At 44.4% G+C, this 20699-nt stretch overlaps 5 non-coding genes across 5 annotated transcripts; 3 read left to right on the top strand and 2 right to left on the bottom strand.

The window, feature by feature from the left end:
* Positions 1-1239: 1239 nt before the first annotated feature.
* trnaa-ugc (transfer RNA alanine (anticodon UGC)) lies at positions 1240-1311 on the top strand. The gene has a single exon. It is a non-coding gene; the product is annotated as a tRNA-Ala (tRNA).
* A 2131-nt stretch (positions 1312-3442) lies between these two features.
* Positions 3443-3514, top strand: trnaq-uug (transfer RNA glutamine (anticodon UUG)). The gene has a single exon. It is a non-coding gene; the product is annotated as a tRNA-Gln (tRNA).
* Positions 3515-5680: 2166 nt separating this feature from the next.
* On the bottom strand, positions 5681-5768 carry trnay-gua (transfer RNA tyrosine (anticodon GUA)). The gene is given in 2 exon segments: positions 5681-5716; positions 5732-5768. It is a non-coding gene; the product is annotated as a tRNA-Tyr (tRNA).
* A 956-nt stretch (positions 5769-6724) lies between these two features.
* Positions 6725-6797, top strand: trnar-acg (transfer RNA arginine (anticodon ACG)). Its single transcript has one exon. It is a non-coding gene; the product is annotated as a tRNA-Arg (tRNA).
* A 13002-nt stretch (positions 6798-19799) lies between these two features.
* trnae-cuc (transfer RNA glutamic acid (anticodon CUC)) lies at positions 19800-19871 on the bottom strand. The gene has a single exon. It is a non-coding gene; the product is annotated as a tRNA-Glu (tRNA).
* Between the last annotated feature and the right edge of the window lie 828 nt (positions 19872-20699).

Genomic DNA, 20699 nt, shown 5'->3' with positions numbered 1-20699 from the left:
CTGATTTTACCCATCGGTCATGCTAATAAAGCACCTTGAATTGAATTGAATTAATAGCGTTTCGCGCAGGCTAGTAACAAAAAACGGCAACACAAAGAAAAATGAGACAGAAATGCTGTGACATGAAATACTTCTTCCACACTATTTATTGTGCAGCATTTCTATAGATAACGCTGCGGCAGCAGCACAACGACCTGAAATGCGGGATTGTTCCCAGAAGTTTTTCATGAAGAAGAAAGCCTGTGTATTTCCCGCAATGTGGGGAAAATAATAGTTTTCACCAGGCCGCCCTCCACAGAACATTCTACTGTCGTGGTGTTTTTAAGATTTTACAAAATTCACAAAAAAGTCTCATCAAGACCTCAACATGCGCTCGCCCGTCAGCGCTGCCCTCTTCCCTGACAACAGATTATTATGAGAACCTATTTCCATTTTGAACACTTTTCACGCGTGACGCTTTTTTGTGTTACTGTTTTTTGTTTGTGCACTCATTTTTTGTGTTGCCATTTTTTCTCTGAGTACTATTTTTAGTTTGTGCACTCTTTTTTGTTTCTGTGTTTGGCACTTCTGGGTCACCGTACGTTTATGACCGACATCATAATGTAATGGAAAAAGGAAAAATGCGATTCGAATACCTCAATTGATTTATGAAGAGAAATGATCAAGCCTAAGTCTTTTTCGGGCTTTTGTTCTCCTACATTACCTTTGCTTACTGCCCTGTCTTTCTCACTGCTGAAGAAGGCTCCACGGCCGAAACGTTGTGTTTTTTCTTCTCTTTTCAGCATGGAGTAAACCTATTACTTGTTCCAATTAGTGTTTCGTCAGTCATTGCTGGCAGACAGCAGCAGTAGGACGCAAAGCCCTACCCAGCAGCTCTAGACGGTGCTCGGGGAAGCGGTAAGTCTGTTTCAGCACAGGGAGCGAGAATGAGCTCATTCCGGTTCGGTTACTGTCGGACTGGGCATTTGAAGCTCTTTGGATCGCAACTTGAAAACACAACTTCCTACAGCGTGCGTCTTACCTAGTGTAGGAAGGATAGATATCACATTTAACAAAAGCCTGATTGGAGATGCCGGGGATTGAACCCGGGGCCTCACACATGCAAAGCATGCGCTGTACGACTGAGCTATATCCCCGACAGACATTCACCTGTTCGGTTGCTAGATAGAGTCTGTGATTACCAGTCACTGACTGCAGCTTTCTGTCAGGACGTGTGACGAGCACATCAAGCTGGGAGTTGGGGATGTAGCTCAGTGGTAGAGCGCATGCTTTGCATGTATGAGGCCCCGGGTTCAATCCCCGGCATCTCCAGAAAGGCTTTTGTTAAATATGAGATCTACTCTTCCTACACTAGGTAAGACGCACGCTGTAGGCTTTGTGTTTTGCACGTTGCGATCCAAAGAGCCTCAGATGCCCAGTCCGACAGTAACCGAACCGGAATGAGCTCATACTCGCTCCCTGTGCTGAAACAGACTTAGAGCTTCTCCGAGCACCGTCTAGAGCTGCTGGACAGGGCTCTGCGTCCTACTGCTCCTGTCCGCCAGCAATGACTTTGACGAAAGACTAATTCTGCGCTTTTAACCGGCGAAACTGCAGTAAGCACAGGTTGAAAATATCCGCTGGTTCAAATCAAATCAAAGTTTATTTATCAAATGCACAACAATGCAGCGTGCAGCAGTAGTTGTTGGCAATGAAATGTCTATTCTGAGAGCTCACAAAAATCACAAGAATCACAAAATTAAGGTTACGAAAATAATGTTACATAATAATAGATAATAATTTAATGGAAATTGAATAACACTCAATATGAATAGAGCTGCTATGTGTCCATGGTGTATCTATTTTAATTTGTTATTTTAAAAGGCAAAATGTAGAAAACGCGTGTATCCAAGTTAGAAAAGCTGGAGCGGGGCGACTCCTGCCTGGCTCGTCTTTCTTTTAAGCACATCGGGCTGCTCACTAGCACATTGCCTTCTGTTCACGTGGTTTTGTCCAATTTAAAATACTTTTCTTATTTGCAAGATGTTAAGTAAACAGAAATCGTTACGCGGTATTTTTACACACGTGAATTCAGTGACAGCTCCTTCTGCTTTCAGAAATGGATGAAATGTAAGTAAAGGTTTATCGAATTGAAGGTCTTCTGTGTTTTACGTTCCATACTTAGTTGACTTTATAGTTTTGATTTTGAGCTGTTATGTTAGTACGTTTGTTATTAAGTCGTTAAGTTATTAAGTTACTTATCTACGTCCAGTACATTTCCGTGGATTTTGAAATTATGCTTAAAATGCACGCAGGCACACTCACCTGTTTATACCAGCAGTGCCTTCGAACCTGTTACTGCCAAAATACAGCTACGATGCCTTTTCAGGAGTAGAAAAAGAGAAGTTCTCGCTGATATGGCAAAATGTAAAAGGGGAAAACTCCCCAGCCTGATGGACCAGCAGCAACCCCTCATTGTATAAGACTGTTGTTTTGTTGCTGTGGGAGGCTGTGTATACTGTACATGTGCGCCTGTGGTGTAACAAGCACTCACACACATCAGCCCTATGGGTTCAATATCCAGGCTTGAGCCCTGGCAGCAGTAAAACTGTGTTTGGAATGGTTTCAGTGATGTATCTTTGTACTTTATTTTTAGAAATGTGTTTTAAAGGGAGCTGAATGGAGAACCTGAGAATTTGTATTTCTTATAGCTTAAATCACAACTCAGGAGCAAACCTCTTATGTGTTGTGGCGGAAAGGTGGAGGTTTAACATCCCACGGCCAAGACGTGGAAACAACCTCTCTTACTCCATACGAATATACATCCACACAGAGGTCAATATCTTGCAGACTAGTTAATATATTATTTGGAGATCGTCACAGCTATGAACTCAATTGCAACAAATAAACTTGTGGAACAAAGTTGGAGACCAAAGTCCACCTTCTGTAAGTTTATTAATAAGCAGTAGCCAGTTTTTTCATCAGTCAATTGACCTGAGAAATCTATTTGTCGTTTCTACATTGCTTTATTATGTTGGTGTAAAAGTAATCCCTAACAGTATTAAAATAGGAGTGATTAACGGTGCTTTATTGAAGGCTTAAAACAACAACATTCTAAATGCGCCAGCCGGGAACCGAAACCGGGTCGCAAGAACAGGAATCTTGCATGATACCACTACACCACTGGCACACCTGACCAGTGTGTTTCAACGCAACTACTTGAGCGCTCTTTCCTCTCACAAATGACTCAGAGCGCAGGAGCGGAGTATCTGGAGCCCGATGGTTATTGATCGGGAGCGCGGACGTGTCTGTGAGACTGAAAGCGAAAGGAACCGTTTGTAGGGCTCAGATACACAGCGGCTACAGCAGAGCATCGATGTTACAGATACTGTTGTCTCACTGAGACGGGTTGAACATCCAGATGATCAAAGTGGGGATCCGTAGACGGACATTTTCAGTACTTGGTTCCATGGTGTAATGGTTAGCACTCTGGACTTTGAATCCAGCGATCCGAGTTCAAGTCTCGGTGGAACCTAAGCAGCGTACGTTTTAAGATCCAGAGTCAAATTCAGATAATGTGCTTGATGAAAGCAGCTCTTTTCCGAATCTGATCTGCTCGCCCAACACGGTTCGCTTTCCTACTGAAAGAGAGAAGCAGAGAAAGGAGAAAGTATTTCAAACTTCTCAACTGAGTGAAACAACAATAACATGGCCTAAAATTACGCTAATAAAAGAGAGAACTAAAGTCTGGAAGCCGTGACAGCTGTATGATGTTTTGGAAGAAAACGGTGTTTCTTTGATGTCAAAATCAAGCGTAATTTGAACGTGACACAAGTAATTAGTCTTTCGTCAAAGTCATTGCTGGCAGACAGGAGCAGTAAAATATATTAGGCGATGTTATTTTAAATGACAAAATGTAGAAAACGCGTGTATCCAAGTTAGAAAAGTTGGAGCGGGGCGATGCCGTACATAAACACGTGGTTTCTTTTAAACATTCACAAAGCAACGCAAAATATTGTTATTTTAATCCTGTTGTGGATTACGAATGCAGTTTATCGAAAGACTCAGACGGACCCAGAGCCCTATGCAGCAGCTCTAGACGGTGCTAAGTTAAGCGCCGAGTCTGTTTCAGTACTGGGAGCGAGTATGAGCTCATTCCGGTTCGGTTACTGTCGGACTGGCCAGCAGCTTCACAGGATTATTGCTGTTGGTCCGATACGGTGCTTCCGTCTCACTTAAAACTAACACTAAAGAGCTCGGATTGGAACGGGTGCAGGGCCGAATTAGTACCCGCTATTGATAATCATACAGAAAAGAGTATTAAAGTAAGTTATTATAAACCCTCCCATGTGTTTTTCTATTTTTTTTTAAATGAACTGTTAAAAGGGAGTCCTGTGTGAGCTCCTCCTGCGCGCACCGGTGACTGCACACGATCAGCTGTAAATCTGGAAGGGATCCGATGACGTCACCACAGCCTGGCAGAATAGGGGCTGTGACGTTGACGCCGTCAGGAAGTCGAGCAGTGCATTATGGGAGTTGTAGTTAATAAAACACGGCTCCGTCTGTGAGCAGCTATAGCCAGTTCTAATACCCGACTTCCCGTAAGACAGGGTTACAAGTGCACAAACCAAAAACGGCAACACAAAGAAAAATGAGAAAGAAATGCTGTGACATGAAATACTTCCTCCACACTATTTATTGTGCAGCATTTCTATAGATAACGCTGCGGCAGCAGCACAACGACCTGAAATGCGGGATTGCTCCCAGAAGTTTTTCATGAAGAAGAAAGCCTGTGTATTTCCCGCAATGTGGGGAAAAAGAATAGTTTTCACCAGGCCGCCCTCCACAGAACATTCTACTGTCGTGGTGTTTTTAAGATTTTAGAAAATTCACAAAAACGTCTCATCAAGAGCTCAACACGCGCTCGCCCCTCAGCGCTGCCCTCTTCCCTGACAACAGATTATTATGAGAACCTATTTCCATTTTGAACACTTTTCACGCGTGACGCTTTTTTGTGTTACTGTTTTTGTTTGTGCACTCATTTTTTGTGTTTCCATTTTTTCTCTGAGTACTATTTTTAGTTTGTGCACTCTTTTTTGTTTCTGTGTTTGGCACTTCTGGTTCACCGTACGTTTATGACCGACATCATAATGTAATGGAAAAAGGAAAAATGCGATTCGAATACCTCAATTGATTTATGAAGAGAAATGATCAAGCCTAAGTCTTTTTCGGGCTTTTGTTCTCCTACATTACCTTTGCTTACTGCTCTGTCTTTCTCACAGCTGAAGAAGGCTCCACGGCCGAAACGCTGTGTTTTGTCTTCTCTTTTCAGCATGGAATAAACCTATTGCTTGTTCCAATTAGTGTTTCGTCAGTCATTGCTGGCAGACAGCAGCAGTAGGACGCAGAGCCCTATCCAGCAGCTCTAGACGGTGCTCGGGGAAGCGCTAAGTCTGTTTCAGCACAGGGAGCGAGTATGAGCTCATTCCGGTTCGGTTACTGTCGGACTGTAGAGTCTGTGATTCCAGTCACTGACTGCAGCTCTCTGTCAGGACGTGTGACGAGTTTCTAACGGTAAAAACAGGACATTCAGACGTGAGGGCAATAAACACCGATAACTTTCGCTTCAGCCTCTATTGAGCTTTCGATCAACCTCTGATATTCGCTATTTTTAATGTCAGAGAACAATAAAACAGCGCCTTCCTTCGAGACGGATTCGAACCAGCGACCTAAGGATTCCTAGCGGTTCACACTACAGTCCTCCGCTCTACCAACTGAGCTATCGAAGGGACGATAAGCACCTCTTTTCACACACATTTAGCCGAAATTCGTGCGGTGTTCCTGGTCATTTCAATCGCATTTCGACGGCAGGTTTTGCAAAAACGAGTATGTTGCAATTAACAAGTATTTCTTTCCAAGTAACACACTGAGGGTGATGAAACAATGACGCCGCGGAAAATAAAAAGCAGGCAGAAACGGTAATTCTGCGATTCATCCAAGTATTAAAATTGGGAATACAGAGGGGGAACGTGAACCTTTCGGACTCCCAGTTTGAGGTGCGGAAGCGACAGGCGTCAACAGTAAAGCAGCAAGCATGGAAATTCAAATTTCATACTTAATACAAGGACTCAAAATCAAAACCAAATCCAAATAATAAAGTCAATTGAACACTTAACGTTTAATAACGCAGAATACCCTTATATCGACAGAGAGGCTTTACTTATATTTTCATTTATTTTTGAATTACAAAGCTGACGGAGCAGTCCTTGACATTCAAACACATGCAAAAAGACTATCTGGTGTATTTTAACAGAAACGCCTTTCTTACTTTAATGGGGACACTATACTGTACAAGAGGCGCCGTCCTTTCGGATGAGACAGAAAACCGAGGACCTGACTCTCTGTGGTCATTAAAAACCCCAGGGCTTTTCTTGAAGAGTAGGGGTGTAACCCTGGCATCGAAAGTCTGGAAGCTGTGACACTTGTATGATGTTTTGGGGAAAAAAACGGTGTTTCTTCGATGTCGAAATCAAGCGGAATTTGAACGTGGCACAAGCAGACACGTAATTAGTCTTTCGTCAAAGTCTTTGCTGATAGACAGGAGCAGTAAAAGATATTAGGAGATGTTATTTTAAAAGATAAAATGTAGAAAACGCGTGTATCCAAGTTAGAAAAGCTGGAGCGGGGCGATGCCGTACCAGTAGCGGCGCGGAGCTCACTGTGGTGCGGTGCAGTTTTGGCAGCGGGGCCGGTGGCGCAATGGATAACGCGTCTGACTACGGATCAGAAGATTGTAGGTTCGACTCCTACCTGGCTCGTGTTTCTTTTAAACACATCGGGCTGCTCACTAGCACATTGCCTTCTGTTCATTGTTAGTAGCCTTAGCTAATCAAAGCCCGTATCGCCACCAAGAATGATCCAATCACAGCATCCGCTCTCAGTCTTGATAGTTTTCTCCAATCGCAGCGCTCCCTGCTGCCAAGTGTCGTGCTGGGAGTTTAATGTAGTTTAATCAGCAGCATGTGAGCTCATGAAGAAAACTAAGTTTACTTGTTGGCGGATTCTCACATGTGCCAGCAGCCATATCACCCTGCAACTCACAACTGGCAACCCACTGAAGCTAAGCAGGTGTGAGCCTGGTCAGTACCTGGATGGGAGACCTCCTGGGAAAAACTAAGGTTGCTGCTGGAAGAGGTGTTAGTGGGGCCAGCAGGGGGCGCTCACCCTGCGGTCTGTGTGGGTCCTAATGCCCCAGTATAGTGATGGGGACACTATACTGTAAACAGGTGCCGTCGTTCGGATGAGACGTAAAACCGAGGTCCTGACTCTCTGTGGTCATTAAAAATCCCAGGGCGCTTCTCGAAAAGAGTAGGGGTGTAACCCCGGTGTCCTGGCCAAATTTCCAATTGGCCCTTATCACCCTGCAATCATGGCCCCCTCTATGAATTGGCTACATCACTCTGCTCTCCTCCCCACTGATAGCTGATGTGTGGTGAGCGTTCTGGCGCACTATGGCTGCCGTCGCATCATCCAGGTGGATGCTACATGATGTCCCCATTACCTGTAAAGCGCTTTGAGTGGAGTGTCCAGAAAAGCGCTATATAAGTGTGAGCAATTATTGTGCTCCTGCGGACTCGCTGTCAGCCATCATCCTTGTTCCCTAAAATCTGAAAATGAAAACAAACAACGGAAAAAGAATCCCTCAAACATCTTCGTGTCTCAATATGCAAAACAAGTCTGTTCCAGGCAGATCGTGTTTGCTGTCGCTACACAGACTGTAGACTGTAGAAGCGTGTCGATCGCTCTCTGTGTCCTATTAAGATCACCGGCACGAATCCCAGTTACCGCTGTCTTCTCTTCACACAGAGTGAGAAAGCCGACCGTCTCTCTAGTGGTCTAATGGTTAGGATTTGGCGCTTTCACCGCCGCGGCCGGGCTCTCCTTTTCCTTCCTTGTCCCCATTACAGTCTCACTGGAAACTGAAGAAAAACAAGATGTGCCGCTTATTTTCATTTAGTAGAAAGCTTTGTAACAGACTGTATGAATAAACACGTTCTGGTTTTCAAACAAATTTCAGCAGGAAAGGGTGAGCTCTTTAATAAAAATAAAGAAATGTGCGGACAGTCTCCCTACTGTGTACCCTGCTCTTATGTTCTGGATGTTTCTGAAAATTGGATGGCACTCAGATATATATAAATAAATATACTCTTGTTTCTCCGGCTACTTACCTTTCCAATGTAGAAGAAAGACTTCCAGGTTTGGCAATGTACTGTCTTCTTATTTATGCACAGTTTTTATTACTTGATTACATGTTATTTATGTTATGTTATTACATGTTACTGTTATTGTTATTGTGTTACTGTCTATTGTCTTATCTTCTGTCCTATTTATATACTGCACCTGAGTGACTAATGAGAAACACTTTTCATTATACTATGCACCTGTGTATGTTTAATGACAATAAAGTTTAATTGAATTATTTCCCATTTAGCTTCCTAGACGAGTGAACATGTCTCAGGAGTAGGTTCTGTGAAGAGCGTTTTGAGGGGCAATGCGTCGTTTGGGCTTTCGGTCTCAGTCTGCTCCAGGGGAGCTCTAACCATCTTCTACCGGTAAAAATACGAAATAACTGTAAAGTCCAGGCAAGCATTGCTGACTACTTCCCAGCAACAGTGTGATGTGAAAGAATAAGCATTGTTATGCCAACGCAAATTAAATTAAAGTAGGTTAGAAGTGTGTGAGGTCGGGAAAAGCAGAAGATTTTGTGTGAATGTTGCCATCTTGGCTCAAAACTCAGGTCCAACAGTGTGGCCTTCAGCCAAAATGGCTTCCTGTCACTTGGGACAGACACATTCCATGTGAGGGCAAGGGCAAACAGCCATAGTTCTGTAAAAAAACATGGTCCATGTACAGAGAACAATGCCTAAGAATGTGTGCAGGGCCGAATTAGGCCAACGCTAAATAAATAAAGTGTTTATTAAATAAATAATTAAAATAAAATAAAATATTGGCTATACTTGAGGAACAGTGACCGGCTCTCCTTCTGCCACAAGGCCCTGCTGAGCAAGGAGCTGAGTCCAGAGAAGAGCCCCCTCAGCCAGAAGGTTCTGAAGCTCAGTGACACCAGCCTGCCTCAGGACAGCACTGCTTAATCAGCATGAACCACAATCAACCAAATCACAACACAAGCGAAACAAGACTACCTCAACCACTGGGACACACACACATAAACACAACACAGACATGAACATCAACACACACAAGCTGAGTATCTGACTAAGGTAATAGACAGGTACCAAAAACAGACCCAGATGAAGTACAGGCACACAACCTGTACATAGACCACAACCTGTACATAGACACTGGACACAGACAGACCTGACTGTCCTGGGAGGACAGGATCAGTGACCACAGCCTGGACATAGAAACTTGACACAGACAGACCTGACTGTCCAGAGATGACAGGCTCAGTGAGTTCAGCCTGGGTTCAGAGAAACGGTTCAGAGTAGCAAACAGAGCGAGGAGCAGCAGAAGAGAGAAGACTGTGGGGTTTTCCATGAGAGTGGACAATCAAGTTCAATCACGGATCACAGAGGGGTCTGGAAGTACTTTGTCAAATCACTTCAAACACTAATAACTAAGGGGTGGCATTGGCTGTTATCATGTTAGTTTATTGGATATGCTTTAATGCCAGTAGTCATGGGAGACCTCCTGGGAAAAACTAAGGTTGCTGCTGGAAGAGGTGTTAGTGGGGCCAGCAGGGGGCGCTCACCCTGTGGTTCATGTGGGTCCTAATGCCCCAGTATAGTGACGGGGACACTATACTGTAAAAAGGTTCTGTCCTTCGGATGAGATGTAAAACCGAGGTCCTGACTCTCTGTGGTCATTAAAAATCCCAGGGTGTTTCTTGAAAAGAGTAGGGGTGTAAACCTGGTGTCTTGGCCAAATTTCCTGTTTGGCCCTTACCAATCATGGCCTCCTAATAATCCCCCTCTATGAACTGGCTTCATTACTCTGCTCTCCTCCCCACTGATAGCTGGTGCACTACTGCTGCTGTCGCATCATCCAGGTGGGGCTGCACATTGGTGGTGGTGGAGGGGAGTCCCCATTACATGTAAAATGCTTTGAGTGGAGTGTCCAGAAAAGTGCTATATAAGTGTAAGTAATTATTATTATTCCTAGAACATCTTCATATTAAAGCATCTGAAAGCAACTGTAGTGAATTTACTGGAAGAACCATACAATGGAACAGTAAATTGCAGGAGTACTTCATGGCTATTAGGAATATGAACAGAACAGCAAGCAACATCAGCACATAGAATTATAATATTCAATTTAAAACATTAATAGAAAATGCCTCGTAAAGCAGTTAAATTTCTGTGATGCTGATTATTACACTTCCAGTGTATGTGCGCCAGATAATTATACATTTTCAGGCTCCACAATTTTGTGTTTGAGGGAAACGAAATTGCCAATGATTCAACCTGTGAAACTGTTATGGAAAATCTCAGAGTCTTAAATGAAGAAATCACATCTGCCAAGTAAATAATGGAGCAACAATGCTCATTGTTTTATTTAAGAGCACCTATATTGAAAGGAGTTTTATTTATTTTTCAGTGTATGTGCTGAGTTATCGTTTTGATTCATTCTTGTCCTCAAGGAATTAAAATCCAGAGTTGTTTCCACCTTCATCATCATCATCATGAAGTCTGTACAGAAAGTGCTGTACAGGGGTCCCAGGGCTCTGACTGTACAGCTGTATATGTATTCAAACACACATGACGCTCACACCTCCTTAAAATCACACAGTGAACTGACTTCTGTCTTCAATTACAAAAAGCTCCTTTCTGGCTTTCCACGGAAATGTTGAATTAAAACATTCGCACCATTTCTTTTGGTTACTTTAGCTAAGATTTTGACCAGAAGGTGTAATTGACTGTGTTCTCATCATCCAGGGGCCCGTTCTCGTCTGGTCAGGGTGTAGAGACTGACAGCGTCCCTCCATCTGCAGGGCTGGAAGGTGAAATTGTTCAGATCAACTGCTGTCTGGCTGCACTTGAGATTTCTCTATCAATTCCACTCTATTTCCAAGATGATTTTTACTGTAAGTGACAAAGAGGTACTGATGCTGAGAGGGGTTGAATGGCTCTTAGTAGGTAGTCAGTTTGTCAGATAGTTATAGAAATGATGAGGAAAACTCTGTTCTAATGGAGAATGATGAAGAAGCTGTCTGCAAGCAGCTGTTACTCATGTTCACTGTGGTGGCACATGGTGATTGTGTCATTCTGATGGAGCTGTCAGCTCTGAAAGAGTTTCACACAAAGTCAGACAGCTTTACAATTTAAAACTCTTTTCCACCCATGATTTTCTATGTAGAGCAGATAATCTGCTTTTTGTTAACATTTAACAAGTTACTGTCTCTCTGTTCTCCTCACGTCCCTTCCCTCACTCTGTTCTTTACTTCTTTCAACCTTCACCACTGGACCAGCAGTCAGGACACTGGGGTCAACACCTCTACTCTCACTGACAGTGTCCTGGGTCTATAACCAGTAGTCAGGACACTGGGGTCAACACCCCTACTCTCACTGACAGTGTCCTGGGTCTATAACCAGTAGTCAGGACCTTGGATTAAAATTTCAAACAAAGGACAGCAACACAGTCTGTAGGGATATTGTGGGGAGAGGGAAGAGTGCCACCTGGAGGTTGACCAGCACAGCTCACAGTTCCCCATCCCAGTACTGGCCTGGTCCAGTAAATCAATACTTGTCAATCAGGCCAGACATGTAAGTCTTGGTAGGTCTAGAGTTGGCCTATCAGACCAATTAAACCAACACACTAGAGATGGGAAACTCCAGCCATCCAAGACAACAGCGTCCTCTGGTTGGGATCCCCCCACTGGACTTCATTAAGCTTATTAGTTCCAGAAGGATTCTTATCCTCTGTTTCTCGGGTCTTGATTGGCTGGTAATCTGCAGAACACCAGACCCTGAGGCAGGAGATCCATAACCCTTATTTTTCAGCCCGTGGTCCTCAGGGTGACCAGCCCAAACGGAGTGGTATTACAGACAACCACCGCCGCAGGAAATGTAGCTGATGGCAGACTCGCTCTGTCACTCTCACACAGTGAAGGTCTTGTGGTTTGTTGTCTCACTGCTCAACTGTTGCCATCAAACCACATATATAAAGTCCCAGAAATGGAGTTACAATCACAAAAATAGACTCTGACTCCCGCAGCCTGAGACCATCAGTCTTCTTTATAACACCAGGGATAAGTAAATTAATAAAAAGGGCAAATTGATGAGACTTTGTTTCAAGTGATGATAGATATGAATTATGGGAATGGGAATATTAATTGTCTCTGATTCTTTTATAACACATAGAATAATTCTTTGCTTCTATTGCATACCACTGAGAAGCAGAGAAAATCAGTATTTCTATAAACCATAGCAACGTATTCTTCTTAAGAGACACTGTATGTCTGAAACATGGTCTCAGTGAAACAAACAGATACCTGCTTTCTTTATGACTTTCTGTCAGCTTCTTCAGGATGAGCTCATTCCGAATCACAGCCAGGACTGCGAACACAGTCAGCACTCCGAACACTGACAAAAAGTTAAAAAGTGCACAGCTGCTGAAGTCACACTCCAACTGCTCCCAGTATCTGTGAAACAGCAGAGAGAGAGTAATACCCAATACTACAGTACATGAACACTGCACTGAGAGAGAGGGGTTAATACAGTACAGACACACTGACTGGACACTACAGTACACGAACACTGCACTGAGAGAGAGGGGTTAATACAGTCCAGACACACTGACTGGACACTACAGGACATTAACACTGCACTGAGAGAGAGGGGTTAATACAGTACAGACACACTGACTGGACACTACAGGACATTAACACTGCACTGAGAGAGAGGGGTTAATACAGTGCAGACACACTGACTGAACACTACAGTATATTAACACTGCACTGAGAGAGAGGGGTTAATACAGTACAGACACAGTGACTGGACACTACAGGACATTAACACTGCACTGAGAGAGAGGGGTTAATACAGTACAGACACACTGACTGAACACTGCAGGACATTAACACTGCACTGAGAGAGAGGGGTTAAGACAGTACAGACACACTGACTGGGCACTCCAGTACAACACCACTACACTGAGAGAGAGGGGTTAATACAGTACAGACACAGTGACTGGACACTACAGGACATTAACACTGCACTGAGAGAGAGGGGTTAATACAGTACAGACACAGTGACTGGACACTACAGGACATTAACACTGCACTGAGAGAGAGGGGTTAATACAGTACAGACACACTGACTGAACACTACAGTATATTAACACTGCACTGAGAGAGAGGGGTTAATACAGTACAGACACACTGACTGAACACTACAGTATATTAACACTGCACTGAGAGAGAGGGGTTAATACAGTACAGACACACTAACTGGACACTACAGGACATTAACACTGCACTGAGAGAGAGGGGTTAATACAGCCCAGACACACTGGACACTACAGTACATTATCACTGCACTGAGAGAGACAGATATACTGATTGCTGGATGACTGAAAACCAGCTTACAATGGTACACATACAAAGGCACAGTAATTTAAGATAATAGCAGCACTACACTAACACATTTGCTTACCTATCTTTTTGCAGTTCTGCACAGAGACTGTCTCAGTGCTGACTGGGTTAGAGGCCACACAGCTGTAGGAATGAGAGAGTCCTTCTGTCTCCAGAGGGAGAGTCAGGGGGGTGTTGAGATCAGGGTTGTTGATGTGGGACAGTGTCTCCCCTTTTCTCTGCAAGCACAGGGTAACCTCTCTCCCATTACTCACAGAGCACAGGAGAGAGTAGCTCTCACTGACCTGGGACACTGTGGACACCTGAGGCTTGGACACTCTCTCTGTAGAGATACAACAGCAGCGAGTCCTCAATTGCATGATTTGTGGTAGGATGATAATTGGTCAGGTGGTTTGTACAACTAGGAAGCAGAGCTTTCCAATCAGTCATCAACCTCAGCTTCTCTGGTAGAGAACAGAGCCTCAGGGATGTGCTGCAGCTCGGGGAGAAGGAGACTAACAGATTGATAGCTCATGGATGTGTGATTCATTGTAAGTGTTTTGGAGTTTTGTGAGAAAGAGATCTGGTTTCTGGAGCTGCTACATAGCTTACGTTCCTGAGGCATATTATCTGCCCTTCCTTAGTAAATACCCGATAAATACCCAAGGGATTTTGAAAAGAGAGTAGTACAGTAGTCACAGTGAATACACACAGTAGCATGAATTAATTTAAGAATACAGAACTCAAATGTAATGTGCCACATTACAAAAAACTACCTGCAAGAAAGGACAACTTAAAGGACAATTATATTGCTAGGGACAGATGGTATTTTTTCACTGTTGTGTTAAAGGAAAAATGAGAGATATTATTCATAGACCTTAAAGACATCAGCTGTTGCTGAGGATGGGATGTCTAGATTGAAGAGACCAACTGAACTAGAAAACTATAAACAGACACTACTGGCTATAGAAAATTAGGCAGTTATAGAACCACTAGGCTGAGCTATACTAGAAGAATTATTAAAACAATGACGTTTTAAAAGGCAGCCAGTATGGACATAACCAAAATAGGTCTTGATTAACTTCATAGAATTGTTTGAAAAAGTAACAATGTGATTCACCTCTGTAGATGACATAATGTGTCTAGATTTGTTTCAAGCTTTTAATAAGGTCCGTTAGAACTTGATTTGCAAATTAATCGCCACAGAAATACAAGTTAAAGGATGCACGTTGATCAAGAACTTGTTAAACAGCCTCAATACAGTGTGTAGAAGCAAATAAAAAGCACAGTGTACAGATAATGTGATGCAGTCGTAGTGGGCTCTGTGATGAAGCCCATTGGTGTGACCTTGAGCCAAGATGGCCACCTGGTGTTTGGAAATTGCTGCTAAATGAGACACCATTGGGCTGATTGAGTCTGCAGTGTACAGAGGGAATGGGGAGAGAGAGGGCTCCACAGCCAGGGGTACCTGCTTGAGACAGATCGGGCTGGCCGACTCTTGAGGACCCTTGAAGCCTGGCCAGTGGTGTCAGAGAGGATCAACGCTGACAGGTGAGGTGGGCGCCCGCAGCACAGGCACAGAGGGACACTGCCTGGCTGGGTAGACAGACAGGAGGCGTCTACAGGACTGGAGCTGCTGTCTCCAGGAGGCCAGGCTTGGGGCCACAGGCATCAGATCAACACAGAGGGAAGAGTCAGGAGAGCTCGGACAATCGAGAATAAGAGGGAGCACTAAAGTTCGGTGAAATGAAAGTGAACTCGGAGCCCAACAGAAGATACAACGCCCCCTCGCTTCATGTAAATGTTTATAGGGAAACAAAAAAAAGAAAGTTGAGGTTGGAAGAATGTGAGTAAAGAGACAGGGGAAGATATGAAGGAGGAAGTGGAGCAACATAGTGCTGGTGGTGTAAGTTGAGGTTGCAAGCAATGTATATATTAATATACATGTATTATTTATGTATTTAATGTGAAGTAAAACACCGTGGGCCCACATGGACTGTCCTCTGTCAGGTTAAAGGCTGTAGACACAGTGGTTATACTTACTGTATACTTCTAGGTGGAAATTCACTGTGATCGTCTTCTGTCCATCATTATTCTGTACTTTATAATCCCCAGACTCCTGTGTGTTCAGGTCTGTGATTTTAAAGAGCCCAGTATGACTGTCCCAGGACACTCTCCCTTTGAATCTCTTCACAAAATCAGTACTGCCCTTTCCATCAATCACTGCTGCCATACCGTCACTTCCATGATTAAAAAAGCCTCTCTGTAACACTGCGGCTTCAAAAGTGACCGACTGTCCCACAGCACGAACCAGCTGCTTCCCCTCAGACTGGGCTGAGGATGGGTCCATCCCTGTGGAGGAGAGAGCAGACAGGTGACCTCAAAACAAGCTTAATACAGGAGAAAGAGAGAATATAGTGGAAAAGAAAAAGAAAAGAAAGACAATATGGTGGTGTAACTGTTACGGTCTAGTCAGAAGTGTTTTTATATGGAGCCCCCAGCTTGTTTTAGAGGAGTCTTGTGTATTGCAGGATGGCACAGTGATTGAGGTGCACTGCAGCACCTTGCACCCCGGAGTGGCTCTTGACCAGGGGCTCCCAGCTGCACCCATCTCTCCCCCTGGTGCGGACACTCCAGATTCACCCCCAGTGTATTCAGAATGGGGGTGCAGCAGTCAGGGACACAGAGCAGAGCAGGGGTCTGGTTTCAATCTGGGCAGTCAATTACACAACCAAGTTAACGATTCTTTCATACCTTCTACTCAATCATCCCTTTTCCCTATAAAACATCTTTGATCCTGGTTAAAAGTATGACAGTCGCTAATTTGATCCACTATGTAACGGAGATCTTGTTTGGGATCAAAGCTCCTTCATACGCGCTGCAGGAAGGAGGTTTGAGGGTGAAGATTTCGGCGAGACCCCTGACAAACCAAAGACCTGCAGAGAGGGGCAAGTGATGGTGCTGTGACAAATCCCCACTGCTGATAGTGTGGCTCAGTTCAGTTTATTTGTCATCTGCACCAGCGCAATGAAATGCTTATTTGCATGTAGACTCCAATACAAAGACTGGAATCACCAAAACATAAACACAGAGCAGCAGCAGCAACAACAAGCTGAATCACATACAAAAGAGCAAGTCAGACAAGCCGTGTGAGAAGAGAAAGAAAACACACTGATGGGAGGAGTAATGTAAGTGTAGCAATGTAAAGTAGATGGTTAAGTCAGTGGTTGGGGTAGAATTCAATAAATCTGAGCCTGTGGGAACAAACTGTCTCTGAATCTGGAGGTTTGTGACTTTATATTCTTGAAACGCTGACCAGAGAAAAAAGTGAGAAACCAGGCTGGTTGGTATCCTTGGCAATACTTCCAGCGAGTTGTAAAAACATCCACAATACAGGGATCACTCCTGGTACGGCCTTTCAGTTAGACAACAAGCTGCTGCCAAACCACACTAATACCACATGTGAGCACACTCTCAATAGAACACCTTTAAAATAGTTGAAGATAAACCACATGTTTTCAACTGTCTGAGGGAGAAAAGGCGCTGATGTGATTTCTTTGTAGCTCCAGTTACATAATGGGACCACATTACATTGTTAGTAATGAATGTACCCAGGAACTTGAAGCTGCTAACCATCTCTACAGCCACCCCATTGATGCAAATAGGGAGGTGGTCCACACCCTGCATTCTAAAATCAATGACCAGCACTTTGGTTTTGCTGATGTTGAGGGCGATATCATTATCACCCTGCAACTCACAACTGGCAACCCACTGAAGCTAAGCAGGTGTGAGCCTGGTCAGTACCTGGATGGGAGACCTCCTGGGAAAAACTAAGGTTGCTGCTAGAAGAGGTGTTAGTGGGGCCAGCAGGGGGCGCTCACCCTGCGGTCCATGTGGGTCCTAATGCCCCAGTATAGTGACGGGGACACTGTACTGTAAACAGGCGCCGTAAAACCGAGGTCCTGACTCTCTGTGGTCATTAAAAATCCCAGGGCGCTTCTTGAAAAGAGTAGGGGTGTAACCCCGGCGTCCTGGCCAAATGTCCCATTGGCCCTTACCAATCATGGCCTCCTAATAATCCCCCTCTATGAATTGGCTTCATTACTCTGCTCTCCCCACTGATAGCTGATGTGTGGTGAGTGCTCTGGCGCACTATGGCTGCCGTCGCATCATCCAGGTGGATGCTGCACATTGGTGGTGGTGGAGGGGAGTCCCCATTACCTGTAAAGCGCTTTGAGTGGAAAAGTGCTATATAAGTGTAAGCAATTATTATTATTATTGTCAAGGCACCACTCCACCAGGTTCTGTTGTGGTTCCACCATCCGGCCACCAGAGGGCACCCCAACCTCTATCACCTGCTCTGACTGCGCAGCCCAGGCACAAACCAAGCAGACATCTGTAGCCAATCATTACTCAGCTAGTGTCCATAGCTAACCACACCTCCCCTCCTCCAGCCTACTTACACCCTGCTCATGGTTCAAACTGTGCTCAGTGATGTTGCCACTACCCTGAGTGCTAATTTGAGACTTTGCAATATTCTTCCCTGGTTCCTGTTTTGTCTGTCTCCTACTCTTGTTTACCTCCCTGTTCATTGTTCACTTTTCCTTTGTTCCCGAGTTTTGTCTGGTTGTAGCTTAATGGACTGTTTTTTTTTTCAGTTTGATGTTTTCAGACCTTGATCTTTTGTTGTCCTCCTGGACTGCTATCCTGGTTTTTGGATTTTGGCCTGTTTCTCAACTCTGACTTTTTGGGTCTTGCTCCTGGACCCTGATTCTTGATTTCATCTTCTGACTCTGGACTCCCCGCTCGCCTCAAGACCCTGGCCTTGGACTTCCCTCATTCACTGGTTTGGTTGTGTGCAACCTAGGATCCTGCACAGGGTCCATTCCCTGTTTTCTGGATAGTAGACGTATCTAACAACATATCTAACAAGTTCTTGACCTCATCCCTGTAGGCTGTCTCTTTATTAGCAGTGACTCAGCCAATAATGGAAATGTCATCAGCATAGTTGTAGACGGAGATTGAGCTGTGTCTGGCCACACAATCATACACAAAGCACTCAGTTGTCTGAAGCCTTAAAGGTTTTAACAAAAACCTCTAAAACACAATTATTCCACAAAATTACAAACTCTGTTACTAACAACTCTTAATGCTGTGTGAGCCTTTTTATTCTTTTACACATTACTGATTATTCCCCTGTGAGATTGTACATTCCAAACAATCAGAAACTGATTAACCTACAGCTGCTACAACCACATACAAGCATTCGAGTCTGAGAGTCTCTCTCATCAGAGTCTCTCAGCTCTGACTCCATGGCAGCAGAATAGATCTGCAGCATCTCAGGTCACTCAGCAGACCCTTTCAGGACCAGCTCTGCTCCTCTGATGACACAGAGGTGTCTGAGTACCAGCATCTACCCAGCCTGCAAGGGGAGAAAGGTCAGACAGTAAGAAAAAGGGACACAGTGTCCACACCATGAAGGACATAGTTGAAGCACAGTGACAGGGCAGTAGAAGGGGTCAAGACAGGGATTCACTTCACCCAGGAGGAATAGAAACACAAGGCAGGTTAGCAATGAAAGGAAGATATCCACTGGGCTGACAGTGAGTTCTTGGATTAGTTCAGTGTGCAACACTCCCTTCAGCAGAAAGAGACGCAGTTCCTTCAGCCTGTCAGTGTGGGACACTCCCTTAAGACTAAAGAGGCTCAGTTCCCTCAGTCTGTCAGTGTTGGACACTGCCCTCAGACTGAAGAGATTCTGTTCCTTCAGTCTCTCTCCTCATCCCTCCCTGTTCATCAGCACCTTCCTCTGCAGCTAGAAGGGCAATGATTGAAATTCACATTCAAACAGCTTTACTGCAATGACCGGTGGATTACAGTGTAAAAGCCCTCTGCCTCTGTGAATGTCCCAACCTGTCTCCTGCCTATTCTGTGTTGCCAACCTCTCTGCCGAGCCGGGGTGCGGGCTGAGTCGCCACAACAAGAGAACTGCTCACAACAAGAGAGGAAGTCCGGAATAGAAGAGCAGGTTCCGCAGAGGGACAGAGATGTACATTTATTTTTATTCAGGAGCTCACCCTTTACTGCTGAAATTTGCATGAAAATCAGAACGTGTTTATTTATACAGTCTATTACAAAGCCTTCACCTAAATGAAAATAAGCGGCACATCTTGTTCATCTTCAGTGTCCAGTGAGGCTGTAATGGGGACAAGAAGAGAAAAAGTGACTCTTCCCTGACCGGGAATCGAACCCGGGCCGCGGCGGTGAGAGCGCCGAATCCTAACCACTAGACCACCAGGGAGACGGTCATTACTCTCACTGTGTGTGAAGAGAAGACAGCGGTAACTGGGATTCGCGCCGGTGATCTTAACAGGACACAGAGAGCGATCAACACGCTTTTACAGTCTGTGTAGCGACAGCAGCGACACTGAGAGCTGCTGTGTGTTAGAAAAAGAAAATACGATCTGCTTGGAACAGAGTTGTTTTGTATATTTGAGGGATTATTTTTCCGTTGTTTATTTTCGCTTTCAGTTTTAGGAGATCATTCTCTCAGCACCCAGGGAGATGGCTGACAGCGAGTCCGGCGTGTCTGAGAGACCGATCGAGACGGAAAGTGACGCTTTATTGATACAATTGGCGCAGGAGCACTAGGGAAGACCCCTCTGTGAGAATCCGCCCTCAAGTAAACTTAGTTTTCTTCAGGAGCTCACATGCTGCTGATGATATTGGCGTGTAAAACAGATTGTCTTCTTGTATTCAGATTCAAGGACTCGAGTTCAACGGTCCTTTCTCTCCGTTCCAAACAGGACTCTTCCGTTATCGAGGCGTATGTAGCATGTAGAAGAAGGAACTGGACTTCTTGATGACCACTTACCTGTTCGTCTGCCGCCAGTTGTGACCCAGTTATGAAGCGATGTACTCCCTTTAGCTGCCTCCCTAAATTCTTTCTCTTTTTTTCTGAAGACCTGCTCTCCTGTTTCTGTAATTGAACCGTATTTATACAACAAAGAATATGCATGGCAGCTGTTTATATCAAATACAAAACGACTGGCTTGTGTACTCATTTAACTAAATCGTCTGAAGGAAATCTCAAATCTAGCCAGGTAAGTAGCAGACAATAACGTGGCGA

The sequence above is a fragment of the Lepisosteus oculatus genome, chromosome 6, assembly GCF_040954835.1.
Source record: "Lepisosteus oculatus isolate fLepOcu1 chromosome 6, fLepOcu1.hap2, whole genome shotgun sequence".
NCBI lineage: Eukaryota > Metazoa > Chordata > Actinopteri > Semionotiformes > Lepisosteidae > Lepisosteus > Lepisosteus oculatus.
This window is presented reverse-complemented; position numbering and strand designations above follow the sequence as displayed.